Raw genomic sequence first — 23218 nt, 5'->3', positions numbered from 1 at the left:
GTAAGTCACATATTTTAGGTTAGTGTTTAAAAGATGTGCTTCCATGGAGTTACAATGATACTGCCATTGCCTATAGGCTGAAAACTAACCCTACTGTGACAAAGCACTGAATTCCTATTATATACCTTATTTGTAAAACATACAGTATACCTGTGCTTTTCTTCCATTAAAAAAAGATGTGAAAAGCAAACAACATTTCAGTTGCTTTACTTTTCTTCTTCCTGTCTTTGCTCATCACACAGCTCTGTCGAGCTTACTGCTAATTTGCAAATTGTTTTTATTACTATGATTTTTTCCCAATGAAAAAAGATTCCCAAACACCGATTCTAGTTACTGTGGGCTCGAGGCAACCCCATTTGGGATGTAGAAAGATTTCCAGCGGAAGCACATGCTCTGGCTCAGGTAAATAAAAATGACCCCATCCCAGTCCATCGATTGGCTCAGTGACAATGCTGAGTCCAGCTTCTGCATGTAGACCAGCTGGGGATGCTGCAGAGATAACATTTTCAGCTCCTGGGGGTAGGGAATCCAAGCCATTAGATAAAAATGAAACCTAATTGTACTGTGGCCCTTGACTGAGAACTGTTGGTATAATGACTGGGCCAGCTAGGACAGAGGGCCACATAATGGCAAATCCCCTACATGGTTGTAAAGGAAGGCTTGTGGTTCTGATTGAGCTGGAAACCCAACAGAGCAGAAAGAACCTGCCAGACCAAAAAATAAATAATTTGAATGTAGATACCATAACTTACAATATTTAATATAAGCACATTCTACTAATAGCATTCTAAAGTGAGTTGTGCATGGTACTCATCTTCTGTGCTACAGTCGAGTGAAGTTTGAACATTTACTGAAGCACTTTGTAGTACCACACAGACCATTTTCTAATTGAGAAACTTGGGATATAAATATACAGCCGTATGGTTCCAGCTTTTACCAATTGTAATGTAATTATTCAGGGTGGATCACAAAATAAAAATATCCATAATCAAAAAATGACCTACAAATGTTGTTTAAGAAACATTCAAATAGACAGAGCATTTAGAAACAATCAGATAAAAATAATAAAAACAGCTGAAGTTTTTAAGTGTTAAACTAAAAAGATCCATTTTCATCTTTTTCCTAAAAACATCAGCAGCACTTCATTAGCAGAATTCCACATTTTTGAGCCAGCACTAGAAAAAACTCAAATTTGTGTCTTTTGTAATTTATATTCATGAAATGATGAGACATGTAAAATATTTTGTTCTTTAGAACAAAGGTCACAAGAGGGACATAATCATTCACCAAGTTGTTCAAACAATACAAGCCATAACCAAAATAAATCTTATGTACTAGGTAGAGAATATAAATTGGAACTCTCTGCTCTATTGGTAGTCAGTGTAACTCCATTGGCTTAGGTGAAATCCTATCTGTTCCATCTGCTCTGGTTAAAAACCTGGCTGCCATGTTCTGAATCATCTGTAATACCTTTAACAAGACTTTAGGCAAGCCCAAATGCAATGCATTACAATAATCAAGATTATAGATTACCATCGCTTGCAAAACTGAATTAAAATCCAGGGGAGTCCTATAATAATTCAGTTGTTTCAGCATTCTGAGTTTCAGAAATAATTTCTTAGCTACTTCTTTTAACTGGGGTATAACTGTAAATCTGGAGTCCAAGTCTACTCCAAGGACTTGAACTTTTGTAACTATAGGAATATTTGCCTTAACTATTTTCATGTACTTCTGGTTCCCTGGATTTGAGGACTTCCCTATCCACAATAACGGTTTCTGTGGATTCATCATTAGGCTATTCCTTGACATCCATTACAATTTTTTTTTAACATAATATGTTAATAATACATCTAGAAGACTACCAGCCTGATAAATTAAACTGGATCTCATCAGCATATATATAAAAGTCTAATACAAATTATGACAAAAGATTGGTTAATACCTGAAGATATGTTAAACATCAAAGCTGACAGGAATGAGCCCTGGGGAACTCTTGATATTAACTCTTTCCAGTCAGAACACTCATTACCTATTTGTACCTGTTCAGTCCTGTCTGAAGAAGAGTGGAGAACCAGTCTAAAACCTGACCGCCAATCCCAATAGACTGAAGATAGGAAATTAAAGCCCTATAGATATGGTATCAAAAGCCGCAAATATGTCATTTATTACCAATAGCTGATCCCTTCTTAATTTGATGCCTAAGACTTAATTTGATGCCTAAGACTATCAACTAAAAAGTTGAGAGTTTCTGTACCATGATGTCTTCTATAGCCAAATTTGTGTGGGTTATAAAACTTTGCTTTCCTCCAAATGGTCCTCTAACTGCATCAATACCCATTTCTCAAGAATTTTAGTCAACGAGGGTAAGTCTGAAATTATCCTGTAAATTAGATGCCATCTCTCCATCTAAGAGACCTTAGTATCTTTGACCAACTGGTTTTATAATGGCCATTTTAAAATTCTTTGGAACAATTTTCTCCTCTAATGATGCATTATTCTTGCCAAAGGAGCATAAGTTACCAATGACAAACTTCAAATCATCTGAAAGGGGCATGGGTCTACAGGATTTCATACTTGAAATTGTTTTCAATAAATCAGACATTGAAATGCAGCTGAACTGTGTTCAATTTGCTAATGGCACCATACTTTTATTTTTAGGACAGTCACTAATATCAACTGTTAATGTCGTTTTTATCTGTTCAACTCTTTTCAGAAAACAATTTGCCACAGCTTTACAATCAATTTTAACAACTTAGGGAGGATAATTTTCAAAAGCCATATGGGTAAAAGGGCTTTTTAAAAATTGTCCACCCTAAAAGCATCTAAAGCATGCATGGTTCATAGGGAAAGTATGCTTGTATGCCCAATTATCTATTTTTACAGCATTGTTCTAATGGAAAAGCTGACCCTGCGTGCTGTACCAAAATAGCACCAACTCACGAACCTCAAACAGCACAAGCCTATCTTTGATAAGGCAGCAAAGAAAATATTGCAAAGGGCCCTAGAACAGCATTACTCTTTCTTCCCAGCAGGGAAACGTAGTGGCCTGGTGTAACATCCCTCATTTCTACTCTGAAGTGCTTCCGGCATTGTCCTGCATCCCAAGTCCAGCCAGCAGGCCCCTTTTATAGGGCCTGCTGGCTGGACTTCCTATGAGACGCACAGGTGACATCACATCCTGCTTATTATAAAAGGAAGCTCAGAACCACCTTCCCATGCCTTCGCAACAGGTATCCTGCTTCTTCTGCAGTGCTAGTTGCTACAGTGTGTTCCTATCTTGCTCCTAGTTTTGTTCCTGTGTGTTCTTACTTTGTTCCTGATTTGTTTCTGTGTGTTCCTGCCCTGCCTTGTTCCAGCCTTGCCTGCTCCTGTTTGTCCTGTTATGTTTCTCTTTCTATCCTAATTTCTTATTATCTTGACCCCAGCTTGGACCTTGACTCCGCTCTGCTCCCTGCCAGCCTTGACCACAGCCCGGCCACTGACTTTGATTCTTCTCCCTGGCTTGGAAAGCTCTGCAGGCCACCAGAATGTGCAGGCTGAACCCAAAGGGGCAGAATATCTCATCTTGTGATGTATCAGCTGCCGCCTGTTAAAGCCTATCTTGTGCTTGTATAAAATAGGCAGTACCAACTTAACAGTGGCCCAAGGGCTCACTACCCTCACTTCATGACACCTGCTGTTTAAAACAGTGGGCTGAGAAACAGAGAAACCAGAGTTGAAATCTCACTCTTGTGACATTGGGCAAATAAATCACTTTATCTCACATTACCTCAGGTACCCACTTAGATTGTAAGCTTTTTGGGGCAGAGACTTAAAGAATTCTAAAAATACCATAAGCCTCCTTGAGCATTATTTGGAAAGGCAGGCTAAAAAAAATCCAAATTTAATATTAGCATTTAGCAATACACATCCTATTGGGAAAAAACTAAGATGGATTATATAGAAACTACATATTAGCAAAATATCTCAGATATAGCAGGCCACACATATATAATGCAGAAAGATGAGGGCTACCAACTAAGGAATAAATATCCACAAAATATAAATAGAAACATGCAGACAAAAGCAGAACTCGTGTTAAGTCAATATTCACCCTTTTTCTTCTTGCCCTGCAGGACAGGAAGGAAAAAGGAAACAGGAGTAGAGGGTCTGTACTAGCAAGCAGAATGGCTTTTCTTTGTTTTGCTCTGCACTGTCCACTCTAACCTTTCCCTTTGCTCGTTTCCTACATGACAGGAAACAATAGGAGGGTAAGAGCTAGATTTCATGAAAGGGGAGGAACTGGAACAAGAAGCAGAGGGCTGTTAGCTTTTGCTTGAAATTGAGGCACTAGCTAATAAAATCATCAGACAGAACTCTGTGCGTTCTTGCATAGCAAAGCCTCTGGTGCCACCTATAAAATTGCCGTAGTCTAGGCGATTGGCTAGTCTGCCAAATGAAAGAGCCAGCTCTTTCCATATTAGCTTTAGCTTGGTCGTTCACTTCCTTTCCGTTATTCAATGCTCATACTCTGGGCATACATAAAGAAGGAAATTCTTTGCTATGTATTAGGGATATGCAGAGGCAAAATTTTCATTTTGATTAGTTCATTTCGTAGATTGCCTCCATTTGTTTGGTTTATTTCCAACAAAAAACATTTTTATTTATTTGTTCTATACAGTTTTTAGTTTTCCAAAGTCAATGGATGAAGCAATACAGCCAATTTTGAGTTCCAAAATTCGGGTTTTCTAATGAATTTTAATGAACTTGTGGGTAGACATCCTCAGAAGGGGAAAGAGGACTACAAGTCACCAAAAGTGTGGCAAAGTGGCCCCAAAAATGACATAATAGTGTAAGGCACCATAAAGAGGCAAAAGGATACCAGCAATAGCAAGAGTTCGCCAAGGCAACAGGAAAGGCGAAAAGCAATAGCACGAGTGTGAAGAACACTGCAAGGCTTCAAAAGAGAGTAACAACTATTGCATGAGAGAGGCAAAGTGACAACAAGAGTAGCATGAACATCCTAAGAAACCATGAAGGGGGAACATAACAGCAAAGGTGGAAAAAATAATCCCAAGGTACCATGAGAGATTTCTTTATTTATTCTTTATTTATTTATTTAAAAACTTTTATATACCGACGTTCATAGGCATATCACATCGGTTTACAGATAACAGGGGGATAAATATATTGCAACTGAGAGGGAAGTAAAAAGTTACATGTAACAGGGGAATACAGAACTTGGAGGAGTTGTAGAAAAATGGTCAGGTGACCTAGGCAAGAGGATTTTAAATAGATAGAACCATAAATATCATATCATTATTTGAGTAATTCAAGAGGGGGGGGGGAGGTAGAGAAAGGAGAGATATGGTGAGGGGGCTTATTCAAGTGTTGGCTTATTCAAACAGCCACATCTTAAACTTCTTTTTGAAGGTGGCAGTGCAGTGTTCCAGGCAGAGATCGGGTGGCATAGAATTCCATAATATTGGTCCTGCTACGGATAGTGCACGTTTTTTGGTAGAAATGAGCTGGGTGATATTGTGGGTGGGGGTGGCTAAGTATCCTTTATAGGCGGTTCTGGAGGATCTATTGGAGGTGTGGTATTGGAGCGAGTTATTTAGCCAGGTAGTGTTTTGATTGTTTAAGGTTTTGTGGATAATTGTAAGGCTCTTATAAAGGATTCTGGATGTGATCGGTAGCCAATGGAGGTCTTTGAGGATCGGAGTGATGTGGTCTGATCTGCGTGAGTTGGTTAGGATTCTTGCTGCCGCATTTTGCAGCATTTGGAGAGGTTTGATTGAAGTTGCTGGAAGGCCTAATAGAAGGGAATTGCAGTAGTCGATCTTTGTGAAAAGGGTAGCTTGGAGGACTGTTCGGAAGTCATTGTGGTGTAGTAGAGGTCTAAGTTTTTTCAGTATCTGCAATTTGTAAAAACAGTCTTTGGTTGTGTTGTTAATATGTTTTTGGAAACTGAGGTGGTTATCCAGAGTAAAGCCTAAATCTCTAACATGTTGGGAGAAAGTTAAGGGATGCACTGAGGGTGGTGGGTTAAGGCAAGCTGGTGAGATAAAGAGCAGCTCTGTTTTTGACGTATTTAAGGCCAGCCTGATGTTGGTGAGGAGAGAGTTGATTGAAGAAAGGCAGTTGTTCCAAGATTTGAGCGCATTAGATACTGAATCTGTGACAGGGATGAGAATCTGAACATCATCAGCATAGATGTAATTCATTAGTCCAAGGTCGGCAAGAAGTTGGCATAAGGGCAGCAGGTAAATGTTAAAGAGAGTAGGGGAGAGGGAGGATCCTTGTGGAACACCATGTGTTAGATTAATGGGGTTCGATTCGTGGTTACCAATTTTGACTTTATAATGGCGATTATTTAGGAAAGAAGCAAACCAGCTCAGGGCTGTTCCTGATATGCCTATGTCAGTGAGGCGTTCAATAAGAATATTGTGGCTGATGATGTCAAAGGCCGAGGAAATGTCTAATAAAGTGAGAATAAATGATTGGCCCTTGTCCATACCCTTGAGGATGGTATCAGATAGGTCTAGTAAGAGGGTTTCTGTATTGAAGAATTTCCTGAAGCCAAACTGGGAAGGGTATAGTAGGTTATTATATTCAAGATGCTCTATGGAGTTGAAGACGCTCTCCAAAAGTTTAGCCAGGAAAGGGAGGTTAGATATTGGTCTAAAGTTAGCTGGGTCTGAAGTGTCTAGGTTTGGTTTTTTTAAGATGGGTTTGAGGATGTCTTGTTTCAGAGCCGATGGGACTTGTCCTAAGGTGAGAGAACAGTTAATAATCTCCGATAAGGGTTTGGCAATTGTATCAGGAATGGTAAGGAGGGCTTTAGTGGGAATAAAGTCCTCAGGGTGTGTAGAAGGTTTCATTTTCTTTAGTAGTCTTAATATCTCAGAAATGGAGGTAGTGACAAAAGAGTCTAGGGGGATGCCGGCGTTTTTGTGTCTCGTAAATGGAGGGGGGGGGGGAAACTTTGCAATGAGGTTACTTATTTTGGTATGGAAAAAGGTTGCTAGTTCATTGCATTTGTTTTTTGCATCATTGTCTGTGAATGGAGTTGGGGTTGGTTTTGTGAGAAGCGAGACATAGGCGAAGAGTGCTTTGGCATCGTACTGGTAGTGATGGATTTTTTGAGAATAGTAATCTTTTTTAGTTTGTAGGATTGAGGTTCTGTAGGAGTTGAGGGTGTATTTGTAGTCTGCTAGAAAGAAAGGGGAAGGGTTCTTGCGCCATTTCCGTTCTTTGGTTCTTAGCTTTAGTTTAAGGGACTTAAGTTCTGCTGTGAACCAAGGTTTTTGTTAATTAAGTGGCCTAATTTCTTTGGATCTGATAGGACAGATTTTGTCCGCATCGTCTTTGGTGATTCTGCTCCAAGAGCAGTGGGCTGTGTCAATGTTGGTGAGGTCCAATTTTCCGAGTTCTGATGAGAGGGAGGCGATCCAGGCGGCGGCGAGAGCCGGTGGGCGGGTGGGCGCCCGTTCATCCAGGCGGCGGCGGGAGCTGGCGGGCGGGCGCGCGTTCGATCCAGGCGGCGGCGGGAGGGTAGGCGCATGTTTATCCGGGAGCCGGCGGGCGGGTGGGCGTGCATTCATCCAGGCGGCGGCGGGAGCCGGCGGGTGGGTGGGCGCGCGTTCGATCCAGGCGGCGGCGGGAGGGTGGGCGCGCGTTTATCCGGGAGCTGGCGGGCGGGTGGGCGTGCATTCATCCAGGCGGAGGGAGCCGGCGGCGAAAGTGGCCTCCGGCAGCCCCCGCCGGCAGTGAATGAATGCGCGCCTGTGCGACCTGTGCGATTTTGGTGCGCCTGTGTGACCCGTTCGATTTCGGCGCTCAAGGTGTGACGTCACGACGCTTGATGTCGCCTTGAGCGCCGAAATCACAATACTCCCAGTATCAGGGATAGGGCACTGTGTGCAGGAAGATCTCAACACTCCCAGTATCAAGGATAGGGCATAAGTTCTAGTCACATTGACTGATCACATTATTTTTTTTGTCAAGCTACCAACCGTTTCAATTTCCCATCCCCCCAACCATCACCTCAGTGGGAACCTTGGTAACATCAATAAATAAGAGGGCAGCCAGCCAATAGGAATACATATTCATTCCTAAACTGACCTTAACTGACCTGAAAAGTGTCAATTTGTATCATTTTCTGTTAGTGCGCACTAACCCGATTTAACGATTTTTAACGATAAATCGTTAGAATTCCTATTGTATCGTGTTCTTTAATGATTTAAGACGATATTAAAATTATCGGACGATAATTTTAATAGTTGAAAAACGATTCACATCCCTAGATATTAGTATCACAGCAATACTTTTCAATGGGCTATCGACTTGAATGGGAAGCATAAACAAATTAGATGGACATTTTCATTTAAGTTTGTGGACATTCTCCATTCATTTCAGGGGGCCACAAATGATACAAAAATAGTCCTATTTGTTGCATTTTAACTTTTTGTTTCAAATGGATGCACATCCCTACTATGTATACATAAAGCCCTATGATTTGTAATTATTTAATTGTTAATGCTAATAAAAATTAATGATTCAAGAAGAAAGAGAACAGCAAAAAAAATAAAAATAATTTGGAAACAACAAAGGAACATTTCCTTAAGAAAAAATTAGAAATATGCTAAGAAAAATAAAGAAAATTTTGGCAACATTTGAAGCTGTTATGGTTGAGCGGTGTTTGGGTGGATCCTTGGGTACTGTGATAGATGACCACCCCCATGGGGAGGAGCCCCGTGAGGAGCCACAGTATTAGGCTAGACTCAGAACGTACAAACACAGTTAGTTCTTTATTATACAGCTTGAAGAGTACCACCAGAGGTGGCAGTAGTGAGGCAGTCTGGTAGTTGCAGTCTCGGGGACCTCGGCAGAGGGATCCCTTCTCACCCTGTTGGTCTTGGGAGGTTCTGAAGCATGTTTCCTAGCAGGAAGTACTGTGGATGAGAGAGACTGAGAGTTAGAGTACTCACTAGGTGTTTGCTGTAGATATCCGATTCCATCAGGTTGTAGAGGGAAGTGCAAGCACCGAGGCAGGGAGAGCAGGCCCTCGAGGAACGAATACCTGTTCCCTGTAAGGCACCTGAAATAAAGCAGAGGGCCCCCGAGGAGTGGGTACCCAGGTTAGCAGTTACCCCGAAGTAACTCAACTTCATTCAAGTCCTTGCTAACTCAACGGATGGTGTGACGTCAGCAAGGGGGAACGCCCCCGAGGTTCGCGCCAAGGTTGTAATAAAGATGTGGGTGGGGTGCGCACGCGCGCACAAAAGTAAGTACATGGGAGGCTGCACCATCTTTTTGGAGTTCAGCAAAGCGTTTGATATCGTTCCACATAGGAGGCTTGTGAACAAATTGAGAAGCTTAGAAGTGAGCGCCAAGGTGGTAGAGTGGATTAGAAACTGGTTGACTGATAGGAAAGAGTGTGTAATGGTAAATGGAACCTAATCTGAAGAGAAAGCTGTGTTAAGAGGAGTGCCACAGGGATTGGTATTGGGACCAGTTCTGTCCAATATCTTTGCGAGTGACATTATGGAAGGGATAGAAGGTAAGGTTTTCTATTTGCAGATGATATCAAGATCTGCAACAGAGTGGACACGCCTGAAGGAGTAGAGAGAATAAAAAGTGATTTATGAAAGCTTGAAGAGTGGTCGAAGAGTTGGAAGCTGGGATTCAATGCCAAGAAGTGCAGAGTCATGCATCTGGGATGCAGTATTCCAAAAGAACTGTATGAGATGGGGGGAAAGCTGATGTGCACAGACCAAGAGCAAGATCTTGGGATGATAGTTTCTGGCAATCTGAAGATGGTGATGCAATGTTACAAGGTGATAGCTAAAGCCAGAAGAATGCTGGGCTACACAGAGAGAGGAATAACCAGAAAGAAAATGGAGGTAGTGATGTAGTGATGCCCTTGTACAGGTCCTCGGTGAAGCCTCACCTAGAATATTATGTTCAGTTCTGCAGGCCTTATCTCAAAAGGGATAGAGACAGCAAGGAGGTAGTCCATAGAAGGGCTACCAAAATGGTGTGAGGTCAGTAACATAAAACCTTTGAGGGAAGACTGAAGGATATGAATATACTGTATATACCCTGGAAGACAGGGGTCGCAGGGGTGATATGATACAGACCTTCAGATATCTAAAAGGTTTTAATGATGTGCAAACAACAAACCTTTTCCATTGGAAAGAAATCAGTAGAACTAGGGGTCACAAAATGAAACTCCAAGGAGGATACCTCAGAACCAACGTCAGAAAATATTACGTCATGGAGAGGGTAGTGGATGCCTGGAATGCCCTTCTAGAGAAGGTGGTGAAAACCAGTGAAAAAATTCAAAAGGGCATGGGATAAATACTGTAGATCCCTAAAGGCTAAAGGATGGAAATGAAGAAAAGAGTGCATGGAGTAACTTGATGTTGCAGCAGTTATTACCCTTAACCAATAATACTGATACCTTGATGCAACATTGCTCTCTGTTTCAACAGCAAGGCATAATGGGGAATTGGATTCAACAGCAATCAACGAGGGCTAGTGTGGGAAACTGATAAGCACGGGGGTAGTGGGGAGTTGGATTCGTGCAGCAACCAATGAGGGAGCTGACTTTTGTGGTCTGGGAGACAGATAAGCATGGGGTAACCTGCATGGCACAGCGGATACTGTTGTGGGCTTGCTGAACAGACTGGATGGACCATTTGGTCCTTTTCTGCTGTCATTTCTGTGTTTCTATGTTTCTTTAGAAAAAGGCTTCAAGAGTTTTATTTTACAAAGGCATTTCAGCGACCACATAATTATATGTTACTTGTGTTAATTTTGTTTTACTATTTTTATAATTTGTATATCATGATGCGATTATGTATTATTTTTGTATGTTAGAATTGTATTATTATGAATGCATAAATGTAATCAGTCTTGAACACTATTTTAGAGATGGTGGAATTAAAAAATGTTTTAAATAAAACAACACAAATGATCTAATTTGGATTGCTATTTTAAAGACTAGAAAAATAATAAAATATAAGTTAAGACAGAAAACACTGCAAACTATTAAAACAATCTAAATGCAATGGAATATGAGTTGGCTTCTATAGAAGAAGAATCAAATGGTGGTGAAGAACCTACAAAAAGTCCTGCTGTTCCTTTTATAGGGCGGGCAAGCAAGTTGTGAAAGAAAAGACTACCAGACCAAAAATGGAGAATAAGATTTATTAGAGAGAAATGGAAAAGTCATAGGATATAACTATGACTAAACAGTGAGGATTAGCAAGTAAAAATTCACAAATATCATGAATAATTCTAACCAAAAATCAAGCAAATTTGCTAAATAATGGTCTCTCTAATTTTTGTTGCAGCTTCTGAATTTGTTATGCTCCATTTTAAGACCAATATATTTAAATTTATTAAAAAGATGCATCTGCTAAAATGTTTAGCAATCACAATTATATTGTAATGAAGTCTTCCTAAGATAATATTTGAAAAACAGCTTCAGTGTTAAAATGAAGATATAACACTGGGCAACAATGAAAGTGTTACTGACCTAAAAAGGTCCTACTCTGTAGTATCTTGATGTGCTGAACACGAATATGACCATGAAAAGTTTTTTATTGGCTCTCGTTTTGAAGATATTTAATATAGTTCTCTTTCTATGTTTAGTCATGTAAATTTATCCAGTAGGACTGTAAATAAGCCTAGAATGATGTAATATTGCATCATATTGCATAATACCATCATGCACACATCATCCAGAGTTTATTACATCATTTTCTGATGCAATGCAGTTCTACTGCCATGCTGCTGCTGAGTAAGCTGACGTCAGCAGTGTACTATATGAAGCCCAGTCAGAAAGGGAGAGCATTTGAAATATTCATGCTGGCTGACTACTGCTGGACACTCCGCAGAGATGCTCCCGAACAGGTGTACAAGAGACAAGCAAAGAAATCTAAGACGTAGTCTATGACTTCATTTTTCAAACGGTATTAACCATAGGTCTCCTACTATTGGCATACAGTTCAAGATGTAATTATATTATTGCATATTACAAAAAAACTAGAGCCAATTTTGCATTTTCACAGTCATTCATGTTTAGCACATGGAAATGTATAAGAATTGACTAATTTCATTTCCGTAACATGACTTTTGTGAAAATTTGTTGCCCAGTGTAATTTTAGTCTAACCAATAATTTATATGTTAACATTCAAATGTTTAAGAGTTAAAGCTTCATTCAATCATTTTATTTTTTGCCTAAATGGGTTTAAAACAGTGTTGTTTGTTGGGTACCAACTGGATCATGCCTGAACAGGATGAAACAGTCTTTGTTTTGCCCCATTGGATCTTTGAATTTATAGTGTTCTTTATGTTAGAACAATTGGAGCTACAAGTCCATAGATGGAATGGGGGTGAAATCAGAACTATTTCAACCTGTCCAGATGGTACTGAGTCAATTTCTAATACTAGATTTTCAGGTTTCACTTAATATTAACTGTTATTATAAATGTAATCTACCTGAAAAATAGAGATATTCACTAAACACCTTGCAAAAGTAATTACCCATTTACAAAGCATGGTTTATGTAACAGTTCATGCACAGGGTGTTGGCACTCAACAGAGTCCATAGGATAAGCAGACAAGATGAGAATACCCGAAACTATAGAGTAGGACTTCTCAAACCTGTTCTGGTGACCCCACAGTCAATCAGGTTTTCAGGATATCCACAATGAATATTAATGAGACAAAATTACATACAATGGAGACCCAGCATATGCAAATTTTTCTCAAGCATATTCATTGTGAATATCCTGAAATTCTATGGTCTATGGCATCAATAGGACATGATTGGGAAGTCCTATCATAGAAAATAAATCCAGAAAACTAATGTAGTCTAATCCAGGCAAAGATTAAAAATGAAGTCTGTCTGTGTAGAAACAGGCGAGTGTCAGAAGGGAGGAAGAGGATCCAAAAAGATCAGTAACTATCAGGAACAAGCAAACATCCAACTATCAGAGGACATGGAGCCAGTAACAGAAACACCAGAGCAAGCTCAAGTGATTTGTTATACCAGCTACAAGCAAAGTACAGAGAGGAAGATATATAGACGTGTCTGATTACTGATGATCCAATCAGTTGGATGAAAGTGGATCTGATACAGCTTTGAAGCATAGTAATGAGCTTGCTGAAAGACCTCAAGGAAGGTGTGGTTCACTAAGCAAACTTCAAGTATTTAGATCTACTGGTAGTTGATTCAAGGCCAGCCCATGTCATATAGAACCCCTCCCTCTTCTCTCGGAGGCAACTCCTTATTCCTGTTGAGATGGTTTCTGGGGATATGCCAGATGAAAACATCTGAACAGGTTGAAAATCATAACTGCTGAAAAATAGGGTTTCATAAGAACATAAGAAATTGCCATGCTGGGTCAGACCAAGGGTCCATCAAGCCCAGCATCCAGTTTCCAACAGAGGCCAAAACCAGGCCACAAGAACCTGGCAATTACCCAAACACTAAGAAGATCCCATGCTACTGATGCAATTAATAGCAGTGGCTATTCCCTAAGTAAAATTGATTAATAGCCTTTAATGGACTTCTCCTCCAAGAACTTATCCAAACCTTTTTTGAACCCAGCTACACATCCTCTGGCAACAAATTCCAGAGCTTTATTGTGCTTTGACTGAAAAAGAATTTTCTCCGATTAGTCTTAAATGTGCTACTTGCTAACTTCATGGAATGCCCCCTAGTCCTTCTATTATTCGAAAGTGTAAATAACCGAGTCACATCTACTCGTTCAAGACCTCTCATGATCTTAAAGACCTCTATCATATCCCCCCTCAGCCGTCTCTTCTCCAAGCTGAACAGCCCTAACCTCTTCAGCCTTTCCTCTTAGGGGAGCTGTTCCATCCCCTTTATCATTTTGGTTGCCCTTCTCTGTACCTTCTCCATCGCAACTATATCTTTTTTGAGATGTGGCGACCAGAATTGTACACAGTATTCCAGGTGCGGTCTCACCATGGAGCGATATAGAGGCATTATGACATTTTCCATTTTATTAACCATTCCCTTCCTAATAATTCCTAACATTTATTTTATTTATTTATTTATTTAACATTTTTCTATACCGTCGTTTGGTGGGGACCGTCACAACGGTTTACATTAAGGCACATAAAAAGAGGCTAATGTATCTTAATTTACATAGATGCCATTTTAGGGTCGGTAACATAGTTTGTAAATTATATTAATTGGTAAGTGTAATGAGTCATTTCCAGTTTACATTTTAACAGTTTAGGTTACTAGATTACCTTTATCATTGTACTTTCATCCTTTTGCTGAGCTTTTGGTTTTTCTGTTGGTTCTTGACTGCTGGTTCTGTTTGGTTTTTGACTGCTGCAGCACACTGAGCCGACAATTTTAAAGTATTATCCACTATGATGACTAGATCTTTTTCCTGGATGGTAGCTTCTAATATTTATTTATTTATTTAATTTATTTATTTATAATTTTTATATACCGACATTCTTACATTAAAATGCAAATCATACCGGTTTACATAAAACAGAAAAAGCAGGAAAAAATATTTCCATATATATATAATATGGAATATATATATTTATAATATGGAACCTAACATCGTATAACTGCAGCAAGGGTTATTTTTCCCTGTAAGCAACACCTTGCACTTGTCCACATTAAATTTCATCTGCCATTTGTTGCCCAATCTTCCAGTCTTGCAAGGTCCTCCTGTAATATATCACAATCCGCTTGTGATTTAACAACTCTGAATAATTTTGTATCATCCGCAAATTTGATAACCTCACTCGTCGTATTCCTTTCCAGATCATTTATATATATATATTGAAAAGCACCGGTCCAAGTACAGATCCCTGAGGCACTCAACTGTTTACCCTTTTCCACGGCCATCCAGTGCTCCTACCATGTGACAGGGGCCAGCCAATGGCACGGATACCCTGTCACATGGTAAGGGCAAAGGGCCATCGGTGCCATTTTTATTAGTGGCAGTCGATGGCCTGAGAGCGGGAGATTGCTCCCTGCGTCCCCACTGGACCACCAGGTAATTTTAAAACATTTTTGGGTGGGTCGGGAGGGTGGGGGAAGCTAAGGGGTCGATTTTTAAAGGGTCGGTGGGTTTTTTTTTATCGGGCCATCGGCGCCATTTTTATTAGTGGCATCAAAATGGCGCCGATGGCCCGAGAGCGGGAGATCGGTCCCGGGGCTTCCACTGGACCACCAGGTACTCGTAAAAGGTTTTGGGGGGGGGGTTCGGTAGGGTAGGGGAAGGTAAGGGTTTAGTTTTAAAGGGTCGAGGTGGGTTTAGGGGTTGTTTTGGTGTGCCGGTTTTCCCGCTCTCCCCCCAAATCCCCGATTTACGATTTTTCATGATAAATCGGGGGAATTTCTATTGTATCGCACACTCTAACGATTTTGACGATTTAAAAAATATCGGATGATTTTTTAAATCGTCAAAAAACGATTCTCATCCCTATCATTTATTACATCCAGGAACTTTATGTCTCTAGCAAGTCCTGATGTTACATTTACCCAGTCAATATTGGGGTAATTGAAATCTCCCATTATTATTGCACTGCCAAATTGGTTAGCTTCCCTGATTTCTCTTAGCATTTCATCATCTGTCTGACCATTTTGTCCAGGTGGATGGTAGGATACTCCTATCACTATACTCTTAACCAACACACATGGAATTTCTACCCATATAGATTCTACTGAGCATTTAGTCTCTTGTATGATCTTTATCCTGTTGGACTCTATACCCTCCTGGACATAAAGTGCCACACCCCCACAAAGTTGATCCTCTCTATCATCGCGATATAATTTGTACCCTGATATAGCACTATCCCATTGGTTATCCTCCTTCCACCAAGTCTCTGTGATGCCAGTTATGTCAATCTCATCATTTGCTGCTATAGACTCTCACTCTCCCATCTTACTTCTTAGACTTCTGGCATTAGCATATAGACATTTCAAAGTGTGTTTTTGTTTGTATTAACCTGCTTTTCAGTTGTTAAGGATAATTTGGAAATCATTAGTTTTGGTGATTTTTTACATATAGGCACATGGACTATGTTTGCTTTTAATGGAACCTCTCTGTTGGGATGCCCTAACTCTCCTGTTTCATTAGTATCCTTCAAGGATACATTTCTCCGAACCATGCACCGCTGAGTGACTGTCGGCTTTCCCCCTTGTTCTAGTTTAAAAGCTGCTCTATCTCCTTTTTGAAAGTTAGTGCCAGCAGCTTGATTCCACTCTGGTTAAGGTGGAGTCCATCCTTTCGGAAAAGTCTCCCCTTTCCCCAAAAGTTTCCCCAGTTCCTTACAAAGCTGAATCCCTCTTCCCTGCACCATCGTCTCATCCACACATTGAAACTCTGGAGTTCTGCCTACCTCTGGGGACCTGCACGTGGAACAGGAAGCATTTCAGAGAATGCTACCCTGGAGGTTCTGAATTTCAGCTTCCTACTTAAAATCCTAAATTTGGCTTCCAGAACCTCTCTCCCACATTTTCCTATGTCATTGGTGCCCACATGTACCATGACAGCTGGCTCCTCCCCAGCACTGTCTATAATCCTATCTAGGTGACGCGTGAGGTCTGCCACCTTCGCACCAGGCAGGCAAGTTACCAGGCGGTCCTCATGTCCACCAGCCACCCTGCTATCTACATTTCTAATAATCGAATCACCAACTATGATGGCCGACCTAACCCTTCCCTCCTGGGCAGTAGCCCTGGGAGACTTGTTCTCAGTGCGAGAGGACAATACGTCACCTGGAGAGCAGGTCCTTGCTACAGGATCACTTCCTGCTACACCAGGGTGATGTTCTCCTACTGGGAGACTTTTCTGATCCATGGCAGCACTGGGGCTGCCAGACTGGATTTGGGACTTGGCTACTATGTCCCTGAAGGTCTCATCAATGTACCTCTTTGTCTCAGCTCCTCCAAATCTGCTACTCTAGCCTCCAGAGATTGGACTCGTTCCCTGAGAGCCAGGGGCTCTTTGCACCGAGTGCACACATACAATCTCTCACCGGCAGGTAAAAAATCATACATGTGACACTCAATGCAAAAGACTGGAAAGCCCCCTCTTGCTGCTGGACTGCTGCCTTCATCTTAGTTTTATGAGTTCCTAGTTAAATTTAGGATACTAAGGGAGTTGGAATGACAGTACTTTAAATTTACAGGTGAATTTACTAATTAATCAGCTAGTGTCCTACAAGGGAATGATTAAACTTTCAATAAGGGCTGGTACAATAGTATGATTTAGATAAGACCCTGATTGATTTTTAATGAGAAAGTGTCTTGTGCCTAAAAATCAAGGGTTGAGTGGGTGGGAAAGACAGACACTAGAATTAACTATCTCTGGCTTGCTTATTACCTCAGACACACACAAACTCTAAAGAATATATCACTTAATTTCACCTTTCACCAAACTTTTATAAGACCAAAAATTTCTGAAATCTATACTTACCAATCCTCTTTAACCATCATTAAATTAATCTTCACTCAGTTACTGCAAAGGGTGCGGGCCTCTGGAAGCTGGGGCTGTGGAAGTCAATCCCTGGATCACTTGCGGTGACCTCTGGACTCCTCTCCTGGGGGATGCTGGGAGCAGTATGCAGATGAGCCTTCCGGTCCTCCTCTACTACTCACTAGTTCCACGCCAGTTTTTCCTGTTATACCATTCACAGGCCCTGCTTGGTCACTAGTAGAGATGTGAATCGGAATCGGAATCGGTTCTGGTTTCGGATTCGTGGACCATCGGGAAATTATTTTTCCTGCGGTCCAATCATTGTTTTCTTTTTTATCGGCTGCACCGAACCGACAACCCGAAAACACAGCCCGACCCTTTAAAATTAGTTCTTTAGTATCCCCCCACCCTCTGGACCCCTCCAACCCCCCCAATTTTTAAATGCCTGGTGGTCCAGTGGGGGTCCCAGGAGCATTCTCCCGCTCTCGGGCCGTCGGTTGCCAGTAAACAAAATGGCATTGATGGCCCTTTGCCCTTAGCATGTGACAGGGTATCCGTGCCATTGGCCGGCCCCTGTCACATGGTAGGAGCAATGGACGGCCGGCGCCATCTTTAAAAAGTGCTCTGGTGCACACTGCCACCCTGCTTTGCCTCCAAACTGCTTCTTTGGCAAGCCACACATACAACAAAATAATTTCTTTTTCTATTCCTCCCCTTGGTGACTTGGGTTTCCTCTGTGTCTTGCGTAGAGAAATAATCCCACCACTACCACCATATGTGGGATGATGGAGCAACTTCAGGCTGGAGACACATTCCACACTGACTCCAGCCTCTGTCACACAAGGTTCCAGCTCTATTATAGCACTTCAAACAGCATTCATATCATAGAGTGTAGACTGCTTACCTTCAGCAGTGTGCTCACAGATATTACAGGAGCTGCCTTCTTTTGGAGATACGGGGTCTTCTGATCCCAGCCGAGCTCTGCCTCTTAAGCTGCCAAGCTGGATGCCACCCACAGAGCTCTTCCTGCCCAGAAGGGTCCTGATCACAGAGCTCTCTCCCTCTGCAGAAATTGAAGGTGGACCAGGCATCCCACACAAATTAAGGAAGGGTAGTAAGGACACTCCTTCACAGAGTCCTTCTGTCCGCCTGCCTTCTACAGTCAGTTGAGCCAAAGCATTCTCCCATGCTTCTTTTCTTCTCCCCCAATCTCTTTCCCCCACCGCTTTTCCCATACAAGAGGGTGGATCTGCTGCAGGGCCTAACAGAGCGTGCAGGTTGGTTCCTGGCCCAACACTGGATTTCATTTCATTTGGGCTCAGTTTGGCTTGGCTCGGCTGAGGATCTCTGCAGGCAGTAGCTATGAGTGTTCCGTCCAATTTTAGCAGTGGTAGAGTGTAGATTACTGGCTTTTATTTTCTGCCAACCATAGACATTTGGGTGGGCCTCTGGTTATGCCTCGGTCTAGCTAGCCAGCAAAATAAACAAACACAAAATAAACAAAGAAGAGATATGGAAGAACAAAGATACATAAGAGATATTACACTTACCACCAAACAATCTTCTGGAGATCCAAAAAACCTGTAAGGAAAAAAACATCATTCAAAGAATCAAATTCCTATAGATACTATTTAATTAGCTCACTGACCACATCTAGACAGATAAGATAAAAGTAATTTCAAGAGAACCGGTTCTAAACTAAAACAAAAATAGAATCTTGATTAATTTGATGTTATTTATTTTATGTAATACTAGTTTTCTTTATACTTGTTCCTAGCTAATAATGATTTAGTTATAAGACATTTTAAATAAAACAAAAATCCTCAGTTTATTCCACCTGATTTACTACTTTAACCCTGCTTTCCTTCTTTACCCTGAGTTCCTTATGCTTTCCTATCTCAAACTCAGTTGGAAAGAGGGTATCGATTGGCTCTACCCATGAGTATTACAGCTAGGGACCTTACATGACTACATCATCTGAAGCCCTATATTACATACTTATCCACTGACAGTGGGAAGGTTCCTGCCATGGGAGGGGCTGATTAGATTTATATCTATATCTATCTATTTCTCTCTCTCTCTATCTATCTATTGTATGATATACAGTATGGGGCGGATTTTAAAACCCCTGCGCGCGTAAATCCTTCTGGATTTATGCGCGCAGGGCCCTTGCGTGCCGGCGCGCCTATTTTGCATAGGCCGCCGGCGCGCGCAGAGCCCCGGGATGGGCGTAAGTCCCGGGGCTTCCTGTCGGGGGTGTGGCGGGATGACGCGGCGTTTAGGGGGCGTGGCACGGCATTTCGGGGGCGGCGACGTGGGCGTGGTTTCGGCCCGGGGGCCTTCCGGGGGCGTGGCCGCGGCCTCCGGAACAGCCCCCGGGACCGGACCACGGAGCGGGACAGCCGGCCGATGCACGCAAAGTTAAGGGGGGGGGTTTAGATAGGGCCGGGGGGGTGGGTTAGGTAGGGGAAGGGAGGGGAAGGTGGGGGGAGGGTGAAGGAAAGTTCCCTCCGAGGCCGCTCCGAAATCGGAGCGGCCTCGGAGGGAACAGGCAGCGCGCGCTGGGCTCGGCGCGTGCAGGTTGCACAAATGTGCACCCCCTTGCGCGCGCCGACCCGGGATTTTATAAGATACGTGCGGCTACGCGCGTATCTTATAAAATCCAGTGTACTTTTGTTCGCGCCTGCTGCGCGAACAAAAGTACGCACTCGCGCAAGTATTTAAAGTCTGCCCCTATATATATATATATATATATATATATATATATATATATATATATATATGAAAGGTTCTATATTTCATTACCATACCAGGCCCTACTCCAGCCAACAGATGGCTCTGGATCCTCTCTTTGCATCCAGAGGGCCTTTTATTTCCTGCTCCTGCTCCCAAGGGCAGAACATGAGCATGTCTGGACAGATAGGACTGAAAAAAAGGTTAAAAGGACAATCACTTAGGTTGCCTCACAGACAACATAGAAAGCAGCAGGTGTTAAACAGAAAACAAGGCAGCAGTGTAAAGTCTCAGTGCTAGATGTTTATTTCACAAATTCAAAACATTTACAAAGCCTCAAAAAAAATAAATAAAAATGAGGTGCTTGTGATGTCGTGCAGTTAGCATTGCAAGAATCTTTACACTGCTCCCATCTAATGCTGTAATAGATTTTGTGCATGTGGACTTTATCTGCAAAGGTTAGACTTGCTGCAAATAGATCTATATAAAATTGCCCTGGTTATTATATGCAAATTTGCACCTAATTTATGTATGCAAAATCCTTAAATCTGACTCTTATAGTATAAATTGCACAGGGCAGAGAGAGACCAAGCTCATAGGAAATACCTTGCACACTACCATATACATCACTTGGAATATTTAAATAATACATTCATTATTGTACAGTTAAAAATATACAAATGCCTTCCTTAATGTGCAAATGTTTTTTTTACCAAACTAATAAGCTTTTTAATTATAATTTTACTTTATTTATTTATATCCACTTTAGCACTGGGGTACAGTGACTTCAGCTGTTCTAGTCAGAATCTGTGAGTATCAAAAGCTATAATGGGAAACTTTTATTTTAGAGAAATTAATATGGTCAAATGAACTTCATTTTACTTTAGCTTTACACAGTCAAGAAAATAACATTTGCTAATTTAGTTTGAAAGCCTTACCTTCTGGATAATTTACCTGATTAGCAAATTTCATATCACATTAGCAAAACAAAAAGTGTGATTTAGTAGAATTATCCAATTAATGGCTTACTGTATCAGATTAGCAAATTTAATATGGTTAAAGGATTACTATGACAGGACCAAAGCCAGGATTATAGAAATTAAAGGGGGCAGGGGGCGAAGGAAGGGAGGGAAGGAGAAAAATGTTTCATTTGAAAATGCAGAGTTTGCAGACATCCCATTATGATTCCTGCTCAGCTGCAAAACCTTTTAATTGCATTTTCTCTTTTAGAAAAAAGGATGCAGTCCTTCTTAGCCTACAAAGATCCAGTCAGTTTAAAGAGTTCAGAGACTTTTTTTTTAATTAAATGAATGTTAAAGAGGTGACTTCAACACTGAAAAATTCAATGCAGGAAAAAAAAAAAGTACAATCAGATTTTTACTGTCATCCAATGAATGTGGAATGCAGTAAAGTATAAAAAGATTTTCTTGGGATGAGGGAACATATTCCAATCTGGAAATTAGGGATGTGTATTCAGATGATTCAGTTGTGAAAATCCATCCAAATGAGATGATTTTTGGCTCAGTTTAGGTCACCTGAACCAAATGGGTACAGTTTACTGAAAAATCTGAATCCATTTTGGCTCATTGTGATTTGTTTAATCTCATTAACATGTATAGGGGAAGCAAGCAATGCATTTTTTCCCCTTCAAATCAGCTAGAGCAGAGCCGTTGAGGATGGAGGGAGCATTACCAATCATGTTTTATCACTTTTTCAACTAGCCTAAAACCAGCCAGCAGCTGCATGGATAGATCTTTTTTTTTTTTTTTATAATGAAAGTGAAACTATGAGCACTGTGAGCAGGGACCATTTTGTTCAGTCATTCTTCTTCTGGATCCCAGACAGTGAAGACAGAGACACACTCCTTGCTTGAAAACTAAGATTAGAAAAAAAAATTTATTTATAGGAGAAAGAAAAGTGTGGCTTTAAAATCACTAATGCTATGCTTAGCTGTGGTTTGGATTTCCTGTTATCTAGTTGAAGGAAACGGTCTGTAATCTTCCCTCACAGGAGGTAATATCTTCAGCTCGATTATTTTTAACACTTACCATGACAGGAATGAACCTCACTATTAAGTAAGGATATGCTGCATATAATCTCAATCTCTTAAATGTACTGCCAATGTCCTTAACACTTGCATTTGGATTGTGTCAAAGAGAACATCCTTCAGGAATTTATAGAATTAAAGGCATTCACGGAGCGGGATGCCAGTGGTTGGTGTTCCACCTTCACGGAGCGGAAGGATGGAGGGCTGCCATCTCCAAAAAAACCAAAAAAACCAGGGGTGGGTAAGAGTATGGGGCAGAGGTGTGGCCTGCTTGTTGCAGCGGTTGCTACACCTAATTGAGCTGGATGTACACTTGGATGCAGATCCGGCGCTGCTCTCTACATTGGTGGTGGGGTGGAGGGGACTTAGGGCTGGAGGGTACTGGAAGCCAATAGTAACAGGTGGGAGAGAGAAAAAGGGAGAAAAAAAAAAGGATAAAGTGCGTAGCTTGCTGAGCAGACTTGGATGGGCCGATTGGTGTCGGGAATAGCGTCTCCTTCTGGATGCTTAGCATCAGGAACAACCCCTTCTGTGAGTGTTGGGCATCTGCTCCTGTGCCTCCCTTTGGGCACTAGGCATCTAGAACTGCACAACCCTCTGGATGCTGGACACCTGGACCTGCGCCTCCCTCTGAGTGCTGGGCATCTGGAACTGTGCTTCCCTCTGGGTGCTGGGAGTCTGGAACTACACATCCCTGTGGATGCTGGGTGTCTGGATCTGCACCTCCTTCTGGCCCTGGGGTCTGGAACAGTGCATTCCTCTAGGTGCTGAGCTTCTGGAACTGTGCCTCCTTCTGGGTTCTGGGAGTCTAGAACTGTTCCTCCCTCTAGGCACTGAGAGTCTGGAACTATGTCTTCTTCTGGATGTTGGGAATCTGGAACTGTGCCTTCTTCTGGATGCTGGGCATCTGGGACAGTGCCTCTCTCTGGATGCTGGACATTAGGGTCAGCAGGCTCTTGTGGA

The sequence above is a fragment of the Rhinatrema bivittatum genome, chromosome 9 (genome assembly GCF_901001135.1).
Source record: "Rhinatrema bivittatum chromosome 9, aRhiBiv1.1, whole genome shotgun sequence".
NCBI lineage: Eukaryota > Metazoa > Chordata > Amphibia > Gymnophiona > Rhinatrematidae > Rhinatrema > Rhinatrema bivittatum.
Note: the sequence above shows the minus strand (reverse complement) of the source record.